This window comes from Gobio gobio (genome assembly GCF_949357685.1).
Source record: "Gobio gobio genome assembly, chromosome: 4".
Taxonomy (NCBI): Eukaryota; Metazoa; Chordata; class Actinopteri; order Cypriniformes; family Gobionidae; genus Gobio; species Gobio gobio.
The window spans coordinates 49,494,285-49,509,493 of record NC_137100.1 but is presented as its reverse complement, the minus strand read 5'-3'; positions in this window follow the sequence as shown (position 1 = coordinate 49,509,493).

The window sequence follows — 15,209 nt, the reverse complement described above, 5'->3', positions numbered from 1 at the left end:
ATGTTGTGGGTCTCTCTCTCTCTCTATATATATATATATATATATATATATATATATATATATATATATATATATATATATATATATATATATATATATATATTTATATATATATATATATATATACAGGCGTGCTGCAAAATGCACAGGAGTAGAACATTACTGTCAAAACATTGAATTTAGATTTTTTTTTTTGTGAATAAATTAGTAATAATAATATTACTAATAATCACTGAAAAAAGTAACTTGTAAAGTTTTAATTTCCCTGGCAAAATAAATAATGACAAATTTACTTAAAACTAATAATAATTATAAATATAGCTGCAAGCAGCGGAGCCAAGCACAATAGAAGCTTGAAGCAGATCAACTGCAAAAATGAAGATAATTTTGAGCAAAAAGGTTGAGTCGTATAGAGCCAAATTCAGCCAATTTCATGTTTTGTTTAATTATAACGACTGCTTTTTTGTGTCCTCAGAGTGTCCCCATACACAAGCGTGTGAAATTTGGTGAAAATGTCTCATTTCGTTAGATGATTCAAAAATATTTTTTATTAATAAACGTTAGTTTAAAAAGGTATTCATTTTACAATTAATAAACTCTGCGGACCCAGTACAGGGTCCTTTCAGTACTTTCAATTTTAAATGTCTGTGGAGGAGCTCTGACCTCATATGTGGTACCATTTGAAAGCTTGGAGTCTCTACTTTCTGGAGACATGCATCACTTTGGCATTTGTATTACACAAAGTAACTTATTTACAACTTATTTACTCTGGTACCATTTCTGTCTGGATTTGGCCTACCCAAATTGAAAAGCTTCCCATACCCACATACAGTGGTCTAAATTAAAAATGTTGATGTAATTTTACAGGAAACCCTTTGAAGTTACATAAACCACTGCTAAAAGGGATAAACATGTAAGTATATGTTGTCGGAGCTGTGATTTTTTTGGGGGGGTTTATAAATTAATTTTTGAAAGTGTGTAACTCAGGCCCTGTGAGCTCTAGCACCTTGCAGACAGTTTGGGCTGTTTCCACTAGATTCCAGAAAATACTGGAAAAAAAGATTTTTGTAATTTATGTAATCCCCCCATGCAATATCTCTGTCTATTTTACATAAAACCCTGAAATTACTTAAAACACTTCTGAAAGTGATAATTATTATAATATATGTTTTGTTTGATATAATAAACATATAAAATATTAAAAACAGACGGGGGGGGGGGTTATTACAGCTCAGACAACATATACTTTCATGTTTATCCCTTTTAGCAGTGGTTTATGTAACTTCAAAGGGTTTCCTGTAAAATGACACCAGAATTTTTAATTTAGACCACTGTATGTGGTATGGGAAGCTTTTCAATTTGGGTAGCCCAAAAATGGTGCCAGAGCTTAAGAGGTTTGTCTCACATATATTCTTCTCAAAAGCACGACTTAAATCGGCATCAATTAATAACAAAGCAGTGATCCACCAGCAGACAGCATGATGTGATTATATCATTATTTGTTAATATGGTTATGTTGATGTCATTACCCTCTTTAGGTCAGACTTCTTCTCAAGATATCACCAGTGGTGACCCTGAAGTCCTCTCTACTGCAAAGGAACCTGTCACTGGTGACCCTTAAGTCGATGATGACTGGATTGACGACTCCTTCCATGTTTTCATCCGTGTCATGTGCAAATATAATGTTGATTCCTTCCAAACTCCTGTCCATGTTGTACCTGACATGAGTATTGACGTCCCCCAAGCTTCAGACAGTTGAGCAGAGGACACTGCGGCACCTCAGTTGAATAATAAGAGAGCTACTATGGGTCAGTTTGCTAACAAAATTACTTTGCTTAAAAAAGCATCAGCTTGATAAATGATGGTCTTGTGGATGTTTGTGAAGTTTAAGGTAATAATCAGACGTCTCGCGTTTTTCTGCACAGAACGCTGCGATTTTATTTGCAGAACGACCCAGAGAAGCGGACTGACCTGGAGAAAGTCTGTCTCCACAACTGGTTTAAGGTATTCTTTACATTTGGAAGATTTTGAAGTCTTTTTGATTTGGTCCAATTATCAGACTGTAGACATTAGCTTTCTTATGCTGCCTTTCAATACGTGATGCAACTTTCATATAGTCAATCCTCATACACTACACAGATGATAAGTAATTCTGTATGTTTAGTCCTTCTGAAATATTTTACCTGTGGCCATCCAGGAGCAGCATTGGACACCCCTGCTCTACATGCTTAGAATGGGCATGTCTATCTCCATCCAACCATAATAAGAACTGTCTTTCTTCTAGGAGGGTTATTCTGAACCCCTTCCATTGGAGCTGCGACATCAGCACTCGGAGGATAAGGAGAGAGATGGAGGCTCGAACAATGAGATTGAATTAGACTCTGGGGTTCCCGTTCCTGCTGATGACACATCAGAGATTCCCAACAAAGTCCTCTCGGGCCTTTCCTCGCGGTGGAAGAACTGGTTGTGGGGGTTCCTCACTCTGGTTATGATCTCCTCCTTCTTCATGGTTTTTTATCTGAGTCCGATGCCGCTGATGATGGTTGTGCTGTGCGTTCAAAACAATCATCACAATTGTAGACAGTGTGTATAGGCCAGTTCACACTGCACAGACAGACTCATGTTCAGCATGTTCCATCTGTGAAAACAAGCCCCGACAGACGGCAACAGACTCTGACAGGGATAACACACTGATCCGACAAAACCTGACGAAGTTGTCATCTCTCGACGTCTGTTGGTGCGGTGTGAATTGGCCTTAAAACAGTTACCACCTGATGTGGTTCAGAAGCCTAAGCTGGTACTTCCTGCTATGCATGAACTACTTCTTCTATGGTGAAACTTTACAGAATATTTATTCATCCTGGTGCAGACGGAGGAGCAGATACTATCAGTAAATACCATCCCTTCATTGTTTAAATAAGAATACTGTTCTTCCAGCTTCAGGACTACGGCCTGCCATTTGTATTGAAGTCTATCACGGGCTGGACCACAGTGAAGCTGTACCCATTCCAGATCCACAGCATCTCAGTATCTCATCAGCATGTTCTCTCTGTCCAGCTTCGCCTCCATCATGGGATCATTTGTTGGCTTTTTAGCCCGTGGCTTCAAAAGAGCCTTCCAAATTAAGGACCTCAGGTTTTTATAAAATAATGTTTAAATAAAATTCACTTTGATGGAAAAAAGATCTATATGCACATGTACTATTCATGGAAATAACATAGAATTATCATGGAGATAACATTAAATTAATAGGTTTAATAGAAGATTGCTGCCATCTACTGGAAAACACAAACTTTTATAATTAAAATAACGTGAAATTTAAACTATACAGTCACCAGATGCTGCAGAGCATCACTCAATGGCTCTTGTGCCATTTCCACATACAGTGGGGCAAAAAAGTATTTAGTCAGCCACCAATTGTGCGAGTTCTCCCTCTTAAAAAGATCAGAGAGGCCTGTAATATTCATCATGGTAAATGGACTGCATTTATATAGCGTTTTCAACAGACCCATGGCCATCCAAAGCGCTTTACATCTTGCCTCACATTCACCCATTCATACACCGACGGCGGTGTCAGCCATGCAAGGTGCCATCCAGCTCGTCTGGAGCATCTGGGGTTAGGTGTCTTGCTCATAGACACCTCGACACTTGGTAAGGTGGAACCGGGGATTGAACCACCAACCTTCCAGTTTGTAGACAACCTACATGAACCACTGAGCCACTGCCACCCCCATCATAGGTACACTTCAACTATGAGAGACAGAATTGCCAACTATTGTCAACTATGAGAGACAGAATGCCTCCATTGGCATTCAGTACATTTACACTCACAAGACCCATAAAAGGCACTTAAAGCTATGGTCTACGATTTCAAAGATTGTTCATTATTAATAACCTTGTTTAGATGCTGGTTATGGTTCTACAGTACAATCCTAACAATATGAAGAGAAAAAAGAATGAAAAAAATCCATTCACTCTATTGGGTGTACACCCGCAGAGAAATTGACCAATGTAAGCTGTCCGGCCGGACGGCTTACATTGGTTAACTGCTCTCATCCAATCCCCTGCTCCACTCGCGTCTCCAAACAAACGCACCCCACCCCGCCCCCTCCTGCGACATGAAATTTCGTGGGCAAGTAGGCAGCATCAACTCAGCAATGGAGAAAAACCAAACAGACAGCAGCAAGCGGCCTCTGCTCGCCCCAACAGTCAAGGTTGGAAGAAAGCGTAAATCAATTGAGGAAAGAGCAGAGATTAAAAAAAAATGTGAAGAACGCCGGAGTCAAAGCCGAATCAATATAGGGTCCGCCATTGCCCGTTGGAGGAAGCTTCAGAGAAACCTTGGACTTAAAACCGACGCTGACATGGCTGACTTTTTGTTGAGCAGGTAAGCATTTATTTATACTTTTATGGTGTGGTGTATTACATAAATAGCTTTTTATCAGTCTGACAACATGATCATGCTGCCGGTCGGCATTGGAATGTTAGCCGTTTAGCATCGCCTATCACGGGTAAAAGTAATTCTATTTCTTAAAGTGCTTGACTATTTCAATAGACCTAACGTTAGCGGTTTTCTGTTCGAGCCGATAGAACATTGCATGTGTTGCTAATCTTGCGTGGGCGTGAACTCAAACGTGTGCCTCTGAGCTATTTTGTTACGACAATGGTGACATTGAATTGTTGATGAAGCAACTAAGTTCAAGTGTCGAAAGTCAACTTTACATATGATGTGTCATTAGCGAGGTCATTAGATTGAAGCGACTAAGCAATGTTGTGAAAGTAAATGACGTCAATCAATCATAATTGTATGTGTTCATTACTTCAAGGCTTTGTGGTCACTTCTATCAGCTATGAGAGAGGACCAGAGTGGTTCTGTTTACTCCTGCTTGACTGAGTGACGTTGTTCAGGTCGTTTCCCGGTGGGAGGGATCAGGTAGCACAGAGGGGAGGGGTGGGCCTGTGGAGGGGCGGGATGAGTTTTTTAAAAATTCAGGCTTTCTCGACTGATTTTCAACATCGTAGACTACAGCTTTAAAACGTCGTTACAAAGTCCATCTCACCACAGTGGCTCTACAATAATTTTATGAAGCGACGACAATAGTTTTTGTGAAAAAAAATCAAAATAACACCTTTATCCAACTTGTTCTTGTCTTCCGTGTGTGCCTACACGACGCATGCGCGAGAATATGACGCAGATCTGGCGTTCAGACACATGACCCAGAAGCGAGGAGGAGATTTGTTTACAAGCAGAGGAAGACGTGCGTATCTAAGCTGTTGAATTCTACATTGATCGTGCTTTAGGTCTTGGCATAGTGCTCAAAATGGGGCTAAAGTGTGCATTTCATGGATTCCCGAACGCCGGCGCTACGTCATATTCTCGCGCATGCGTCGTGGAGGCGTACACGGAAGACAAGAAGAGGTTGAAAAAGTCGTTATTTTGATTTTTTTTTTGTGCACAAAAACTATTGTCGTCGCTTCGTAAAATTATTGTAGAGCCACTGTGGTGAGATGGACTTTGTAACAACGTTTTAACCCTTAATTGCCCCTCAAGTAGGGTTTACGTTTGAGTCCCTTGGGGTCAGATAGACCCCAAACTTTTACAGAGCGATTGCATAAGGAAATATAATTTTTTTACATGGAAAACTATGTATCATTTTTTTATTTACTTCTCAACTATACATTTATGCTGTGTTTTTGTGGGTATTTGTTAGCTTTTTACCTATTTACTGCACAAATACTTAACTACTGTATGTCATAAATTGGCTCATTAAAAATTATTTTTTAATGAAAAAATCACTTGAATGATGATCTTAAATAAATATAAATAGTTTTTGGACATTGCTCTATGTGCTAGGGATAGAATACCGCCATCTGTAGGTTTGTGGAAAAACTTTAGGAATTATAGTTAAAGACAAAGAGAGTGCAATGACCACATTATCCAATAGAGGTCCATAGGGAAGTTATGCAAAAGTTAAGCTGCCTTTCATCTTTCTTTTATTTGCCCTTTTCCCTCTCTTTCTCATGATTGTTCCATGTTGCATTTGTGCTCTAGTATTTGTCCTTCATTTATGTATGGAATTTTTTCAGATTTATGCCAGTTTTGTTGATTTTATTTGCCAGTTTCTATAAAAATGCTCTCTGTTGCAGTCACACACATGTGTGTGTTTGTGTGTGTGTGTGTGTGTGTGTGTGTGTGTGTGTGTGTGTGTGTGCGTGTGTGTATGAGACAGAAAGTTCGTTCCACTTTGTGTTTATGCTCTAGGACCAGATCTTGATATAAATGTAGACATTTTCAGATTTATACTGGATTTAGTTGATTTTTTTTTACAAACAAAGTGAAAAAAAAGCATTTTTTACATTTTCTGATTCATTGCCAAAATCCAAAAAAATGCTCCAGACACCTGTGTTTGTGTTTGTGTGTGTGTGCGTGTGAGTGAACATGCTTGTTCCATATTGCATTTGTGCTCTAGTATTAGTACTTCATTTATGTATGAAAATCTTTCAGATTTATGCCAGTTTTGTTGATTATATTTGCCAGTTTCTATAAAAATGCTCTCTGTTGCAGTCACACACATGTGTGTGTTTGTGTGTGTGTGTGTGTGCGTGTGTGTATGAGACAGAAAGTTCGTTCTACTTTGTGTTTATGCTCTAGGACCAGACCTTGATATAAATGTGGAAATTTTCAGATTTATACTGGATTTAGTAAAAATAAATTGACAAAAAAAGTGAAAAAAATATATTTTTTACACTTTCCCATTCATTTTCAATGTGGGGTCAATCTGACCCCGAGGGACTTAAACGGTAAACATTTTTTTACACACCTTTAGAACAACCAAATCAAGCCCAGATTTTTGTGCATGTTTAGATAGATTATTTAGGAAAAGTCACAGAGTCTCATGGCCCTGAGATGAAGGGAACACTTTTAAAAAATGGAGGAAAAGTCCAGTGGGACGATTAAGGGTTAAGTGCCTTTTATGGGTCTTGTGAGTGTAAATGTACTGAATGCCAATGGAGGCCTATCTGAGGCCTTTTTCTCAGCCATCAGCTTTCAACAAAAATATCTTAATTTGTGTTCCGAAGATGAACGGAGGTCTTACGGGTGTCGAATGACATGAGGGTGAGTAATTAATGACAGAATTTTCATTTTTGGGTGAACTAACCCTTTAAACCCTTAATTGTACTCAGTAGGCCTATGCATAGAATGTTACCTGTAAGAGAGAGATCGAGAGAAAGAGAGAGCCAAAGAGCAGCTCTCTCTAGAGAAAGGCAGAGAATCAAAAGAGAGAGAGCTATCGTTGCGATCTTCTTTTATCCTTTTCCCTGATGTCACCAAACTCAAATATGACTCATTCAAAACTGACCAATCAGACCAAAATGTGAGACGTTTGAAACTAACCAATCAGACGAAGCTTCTCCCACTGTACCAAAGGTGTGAAAAACATTTGGCCTGCAAGCCTTCCTTTTTCCTTAGAAATTCCAAATGGCCCTTCTGATGAGGTTAAGGGGGGAGGGGGTTGAGTCAATTTCAAATATCTTGGGTAAGATGATGGTTGCCAACAGTACAGCAAATGATTTTGTTCTATTTCAAATATCTTAGATTATTTTCAACCTTACACTTCTTCTTTAAGAGGCTCCTCTGTCCTCCACTCGTTACCTGTATTCATGGCACCTGTTTGAACTCGTTATCTGTATAAAAGACACCTGTCCACGCCCTCAAACAGTCAGACTCCAAACTCCACTATGGCCAAGACCAAAGAGCTTTCAAAGGACACCAGAAACAAAATTGTAGACCTGCACCAGGCTGGGAAGACTGAATCTGCAGTAGGTAAGCAGCTTGGTGTGAAGAAATCAACTGTGGGAGCAATTATTAGAAAATGGAAGACATACAAGACCACTGATAATCTCCCTCGATCTGGGGCTCCACACAAGATCTCACCCCATGGGGTCAAAATGATCACAAGAATGGTGAGCAAAAATCCCAGAACCACACGGGGGGGCCTAGTGAATGACCTACAGAGAGCTGGGACCAAAGTAACAAAGGCTACCATCAGTAACACACTACGCCACCAGGGACTCAAATCTTGCAGTGCCAGACGTGTCCCCCTGCTTAAGCCTGTACATGTCTGGGCCCGTCTGAAGTTTGCTAGAGAGCATTTGGATGATCCAGAAGAGGATTGGGAGAATGTCATATGGTCAGATCAAACCAAAATATAACTTTTTGGTAAAAACTCAACTTGTCGTGTTTGGAGGAGAAAGAATGCTGAGTTGCATCCAAAGAACACCATACCTACAGTGAAGCATGGGGGTGGAAATATCATGCTTTGGGGCTGTTTTTCTACAAAGAGACCAGGACGACTGATCCGTGTAAAGGAAAAGAATGTATGAGGCCATGTATCGTGAGATTTTGAGTAAAAACCTTCCATCAGCAAGGGCATTGAAGATGAAACGTAGCTGGGTCTTTCAGCATGACAATGATCCCAAACACACCGCCCGGGCAACGAAGGAGTGGCTTCGTAAGAAGCATTTCAAGGTCCTGGAGTGGCCTAGCCAGTCTCCAGATCTCAACCCCATAGAAAATCTTTGGTGGGAGTTGAAAATCCGTATTGCCCAGCGACAGCCCCAAAACATCACTGCTCTAGAGGAGATCTGCATGGAGGAATGGGCCAAACTACCAGCAACAGTGTGTTAAAACCTTGTGGAGACTTACAGAAAATGTTTGACCTCTGTCATTGCCAAGTTGCCAACAAAGGGTATACAATAAAGTATTGAGAGGAACTTTTGTTATTGACCAAATACTTATTTTCCACCATAATTTGCAAATAAATTCTTTAAAAATCAGACAATGTGCTTTTCTGGATTTTTTTTCTCATTCTGTCTCTCATAGTTGAAGTGTACCTATGATTAAAATTACAGGCCTCTCTCGTCTTTTTAAGTGGGAGAACTTGCACAATTGGGGGCTGAATAAAAACTTTTTTGCCCCACTGTAGTAGGTATACTGCCCGACTGTAGTAGGTATATAGGGGCGGCAGTGGCTCAGTGGTTCATGTAGGTTGTCTACAAACCGGAAGGTTGGTGGTTCGATCCCCGGTTCCACCTGACCAAGTGTCGAGGTGTCCATCAGCAAGACACCTAACCCCAGCTGCTCCTGACGAGCTGGATGGCACCTTGCATGGCTGACACCGCCGTCGGTGTGTGAATGGGTGAGGCAATGTCAAAAGCGCTTTGGATGGCCTGTTGGTCTGTTATGGTCTGTTAAAAGCGCTATATAAATGCAGTCCATTTACCATTTACCATTTTACTTCTTTTCACAAGTTTTTTCATTTAGATATGTTTAGACATTTTAAAATCATTCTTTAAAAAAACTAAATAAAAAGTTCTAAAAAACTCTTTGTCAGCAGTTTTTTTTGTAATGAAGTAAAAAAAATCATCTATTGTGGCACATCATTACAGTCAAACTTGAACATGGTGTTATGTGTCAGGGAGGTTTCCTCCGAGAAGGCGAGGGAGGCAGTGTCTCCCCGAAAAACGAAATAAGTAAATAATAATTTATATTACAAAAATAAAACAATGCAAACATTACAAAATGTGACATTAAAAAGTGTAAAAGTCACTTTTTATAAAGTAACACTGTCCAACAGCGACACTTGCTGGTGAAGTTACAACGGGACGCTGCATCTCTCTTGCCTCCCCTGAGCCCATTGAGTTTTAACAGACCCCCTAAAGTCTGTGGTGAGTTTAGTAGAGGGGTCATTGAGAATGAATGGGGTCATGAGAGGTGGCAATGATTGGATATGATCCGTTATGATTGGTAAGTGCGATAAATCTTTTCCTCTTGTTGTAGTGCACGTTCACGGACCGGCCTGAATGAAGACAGTGAGGCCGTTTAATGGGAAGGCTTATTCAAAATTAGTACACAACTCAGCCATTTATATATCACCACTTTATGTCACATAAAAATCAAACTTGTAATGGCCTGAAAACATAATGACTATGAGGGTTTTTAGTGAATGATCAGGTACATCTTTGTGTCTTCATGTTCCTCACGGAGTCTCAGGAAAAGATCCATATTTGAGCCCTTTTGAGTCCAGGCCACATTGCTGGCTACACATGGTTATTGAACCATGTCCACCTATTAATACAATTAAAAATATATATATTATTTAAATATGCTAATATTTTGCTAATTCAAAACAGTGAATTACCAAATAAGTGTATGTTGCAAGCAGTGAGTCTGGTCGTGAGTGATAGCGAACGCCAGCTGCGCGCCGCACAGGCCTCGTGTCTCACGGAGGAGCTCGGTCGCATAAAAGGAGGAGCGATGACCGTGAAGGACGAGAGAGGACCAAGCCTGGATTTTATGTTGTATTTTATTTACGTTTTGTGATGTGTGTGTGCGGCAGTCATCCGTGAGGCGCTGCTGCTTTTACTTTGTATTTTGTTTGTTTTATTTGATTAAAGGTTTGTGAACGTTGATCGGTTCCCGCCTCCTTCTTCCCTGAACAAAGAACTGCGTTACAGTGTAACCAGCCATTACCCTGAGATTAGTTGGTGCATCTTGGAGCCAAGCGTGACGCACACAGCCTGAAAAGTGAAGCCAAAGCATCTCGATCGCCCCCAGGTGGCTGATACTGTTAGGTTACTTACGTAACCCCGGTTCTCTGAGAACAGAGCGAGGTATCTCACATATGGGAACGCCCCCAGGCGTGATAGACTATGGAAGCACCAATTACACCACGTCTGTCCGAAGGATGGACCAATCACAGCTCATACAAGGAGCCCACCCTCTCCATATATATATTGCTGTGATCCCCGAAAACGGTATTCTAAACATGCTCTTCCCCCGTGTAATGCGAGTAGGGAAGCTTGGTGAGATACCTCGCTCTGTTCTCAGAGAACCGGGGTTACGTAAGTAACCTAACGTTCTCTTTCAAACATAGCTCGGTATCTCACATATGGGAATGATATAGCCAACTCCCGAAACGCATGCTTTCCGAAGCCGCCGAACAGACCCGGCAAGAACGAAAGATAACCTTTCAATTCTTCAATGAGCCACATTAAGAACTGCATGAGCCATTGAAGGCGCAGTGACATCCAGACGGTAAAATCTGATAAATGTATGAGGGGAAGCCCAGCTTGCTTCCCAGCTGCACAAATATCTCCTACCGAAATCCCCTTGAACAAAGCCCAAAAAGTAGCCATACCTCTTGTAGAATGAGCCTTTAAGCCCGCTGGGGAATTATAGCCCATAGACGTATAGGCCAATTCAATCGCCTCCACCATCCAGTGGGAAAGGCGCTGTGAGGAGATCGGTTTACCCTTACATTGAGTGGCCCATGGAACGAATAACTGATCATTCTTCCTGAACGATCGTGTCCTGTCAACATAATAGCGTAATGCTCGTACAGGACACAAGGTGTGCAATTTCCGCTCGTTCTCCGAAGAAAAAGGAGGGGGGTAAAAGGCACGTAACTCCAAAGCAGAGCAGTTATAAGCTGAATCGCTGACTTTGGGAACGAAGGCCGGGTTAGGCAGCAGCGTAACCTTGCTGTCATCCGGACTAAAATTCAAACATGTTCGATGAACTGACAAGGCATGCAATTCACCCACTCGTTTAGCTGAGACTAAAGCAAGTAGTAAAATTGTTTTTAGAGATAGGAGCTTAATATCCACACTCTCCAGAGGTTCAAATGGAGCCAGAGTTAAAGCATTCAGAACCATGGACAAATCCCATGACGGGACCAGGCGTTTAGATACTGGTCTCAGACGCTTCACTCCCTTCATAAAACGGCATATTAGAGGGTGCCGTCCCACTGAAGCTCCATCGAAGCCTACATGACAAGCTGAAATAGCTGCCAGGTAAATTTTAATTGTAGAAAACGCTCTCCCATTGTTCATTCACGAGTTCACACTTACATATAATTTATGGAGAGTAATTTAACTGTGTATTTGGCGTGCTGTCCGGGGGGAGGGCTTCGAGCTCGGAATTTGGCCCGAACCCAGAGGTATATGTAAGTGGCTGATAAAATAAAAGTGTGGAGAAGGGGTGGTGGAGGGATGCTAGAAAACTGTCAATGAATGGAGGCAAGACTGCTGCGTGTATATATTCCTCTTACTGTTGATTAGCTGAGTGCTCTCCACCTGTGTCAATTATCTGAACGTGCTCCTCCCGAACTATGTTTATAAAACATTATTTAAATTTTGTAAAAAGCAAAGCACATCACTCACCTTTGCGCGTACACCATTCCTCGAACACACGCCATTTAATGTTGTACAGTGAGCGCGTTGATGGAGCTCTCGCGCTCTGGATAGACCCAAAGATTGACTCGTTCTGGGTAAGGGTGAAATATCTGCCCCCCCGCCTGTGACAGCAGGTCCTGGCGCAGCGGGAGCGGCCAGGGCTCGCCCTGGAGGAGCTGGACAATCTCTGCCAGCCACAGCCTCCCCGACCAACGGGGCGCTATCAAAAGGAGAGATAATCCGTTTTCTCTTACTCTTTCTAGGGTGGGAGAAATCAGACTCAGCGGTGGGAAGGCGTATAGCAACACGTTCGGCCATGGGTGTGCCAGCGCATCCACACCCAAAGGCGCATTTTCGTCCCTGAGAGAGAAATACAGCGTACACTTTGTGTTTGCCTGCGAGGCGAAGAGATCTACGGCGGCCTTGCCGTACATCTCCCAGATCTGATCCATCACCTGCGGGTGAAGCACCCATTCTCCGTACAACGGGTTTCCCCTTGAAAGCAGATCCGCCCCCACATTCAGGACTCCTGGTACGTGCGTGGCGCGCAGCGAGCTTAAGTGCGCCGCGCCCCAGACAATCAATTTGCGCGCTAGATTGTGCAATTGCAACGAACACGTTCCCCCTTGGCGATTGATATAAGCCACCACCGTCGTGTTGTCTGTCCTGACCAGAACATGAAACCCTTCCAAGAATGGGAGAAAATGTTTCAGGGCCAGAAAGACTGCCATCAACTCCAACATATTTATGTGAAGCATGCGAAGCTGGGGCGTCCAGCGGCCGTTTACCGACGTGCCCTGGAAAACAGCTCCCCAGCCCAACAGGGATGCATCCGTTGTCACTACTTTTCTCAGCAACACGCTCCCCAAGGAAACCCCTGTCTGGAATAAACAGGGATCTCTCCACTGATGAAGAGCCATCACGCAATCCAAGTGTATTCCCACTCGGCGCGCAAGGTGCCGATGAGGACACAAACGCTTCGCTGCCACCCATCGCTGGAAGTCTCTCATTTTTAACAAGCCTAGCGGGACCACGGATAGCGACGAAGCCATCATGCCCAAAAGGTGGAGACAGGTCCTGAACGATACCAGGTTTCCCTTGCGAAACTGGGCAAGGCACTGATAAAACGTCATGATCCTCCTTTCCGAGAGCATGGCGCGGAAAGCCACAGAGTCTATTCGTAAGCCCAAGTATTCTATCTCCTGGGATGGAATCAGCTGGCTTTTGGCCTCGTTGATTCTGAATCCCAGATTCGATAGATGAGATTTGAGCATCTCTGTGTCCCGCTCCGCGCGCTCCCGCGAGTGAGCGCATATCAGATAATCGTCCAGATAAGCCGATATTCTGAGCCCCTTGTGTCTCAACGGTGATAACGCTGTCTCTATGCACCTGCTGAACACTCGGGGGGCAAGACTTAACCCAAATGGAAGGGTAACAAATTCGTACGCTTCGCTCCGAAAGGAAAACCTGAGATATTTCCTGTGCGCAGGATAGATGCTTATATGAAAGTAAGCATCCTTGAGATCTACCGCGGTGAACCAATCGTCCCTGCGGATAGCGCGCATGAGAGTTGTGACAGTGAGCATCCTGAATTTGTACTTCCTCAAGTGTTTGTTTAGAACACGTAGGTCCATTATCGGGCGCAAACCCCCGTCTTTCTTTGGAATTAGAAAATAACGGGAGTAAAAGCCTTTTTGAGTTTCCCCCTCTGGAACCCGTCTTATAGCTCTTTTCTCTAAGAGGGAGGATATTTCCTCTTCTAACACACGCGCTGAATCCCCATTTGCTACAGATGCTATGACCCCGTTGAACGGGGGTGGTTTTACAGCAAACTGAAGCCTGTAACCTTTGGTTACCGTCGTGAGGACCCACGGGTGCGCAGAACACTGTCTCCAAGCCTCTTGGCAAAGAGCCAACGGGTTCAGCTGAACCGGATCCATAGATGGGGTTAAGGCGCCATCTAGTGGACAGAGAGAGAAACGGCCAGGCTCTGTGAAGCTCAGAGACCGCTTTATTTCTGGGTTCATTGCTGTTATTTTGTTTTTGTTTTTCTGCGCCCTCGGCAGTGAGCCTGGATGCGACAGATAATTTTTTATTATTTTTAAACCCAGGGGCTGAAGTGCTTTGTGACAATGCACTTGAGAACTTTTGCTTGTACCCAACAGACCACCTACTGGTGGTTGAGTGTTTTGCACTCGACGGAACCTTGTGTGTCGAGGGGAAGCTGAACTGGCCTGACCACAACTTGGAACCATTTTCTCGTCCAAACTCCACATCCTCCGCTTCTTCGCGGGTGGGGGAACAGATATGGCGGACTCGGGAGGGGACATCACAGAGAACCCTAGGTGCTGTCCGTCCCTCCCATGCAGAAATTGCGTCCTAGGTATCCCTCCTCTTTTTGTAGGACGGGATAGCAGACTTTGACTTTGCGGCTGTCGCCGCGAATGACTGCTTTGCCCGCGGTTTAGCGTTTGAAGCAGCGGGGGGACGAGCCGCCTGCTCCGTGCTCTGGGGTTTCGCGGGCCTGGATGCATTCAAAAACCTCCTGTTCTGCGCCGGAGGAACAGGACGTGGCAGGCATATGTCGAACGCCTCACCCTCCTTCTTCTGAAGGTCGCACCGCTGTCTCATCGCTGCAACGGCCGTGCCAAACAGCCCACTAGCATCCATTGGAGCATCGAGAAAATCCAACTTCTCTTTGTCTCCGATGCTCGAGAGATTTAGCCATAGCGATCTCTCGCCTGCGACGGCAAGAGCCATAGTACGGCCGCAGCTTTGCACCGCGCCACGTGAGGTGCGCAAATTGAGATCCGTTATGTTGCAGATCTCCTCCTAGACAGCCGGGTTTGGATTTCCGGCGTCCAGCTGAGTGCCCAGCTCCTCCAACAACTCGGCTTGATAGGCTGTCAACAATGAAGTGACATTAAGTGCCCGCACTGCCAGTCCAGAGGATTTATATATTTTTTGGTACA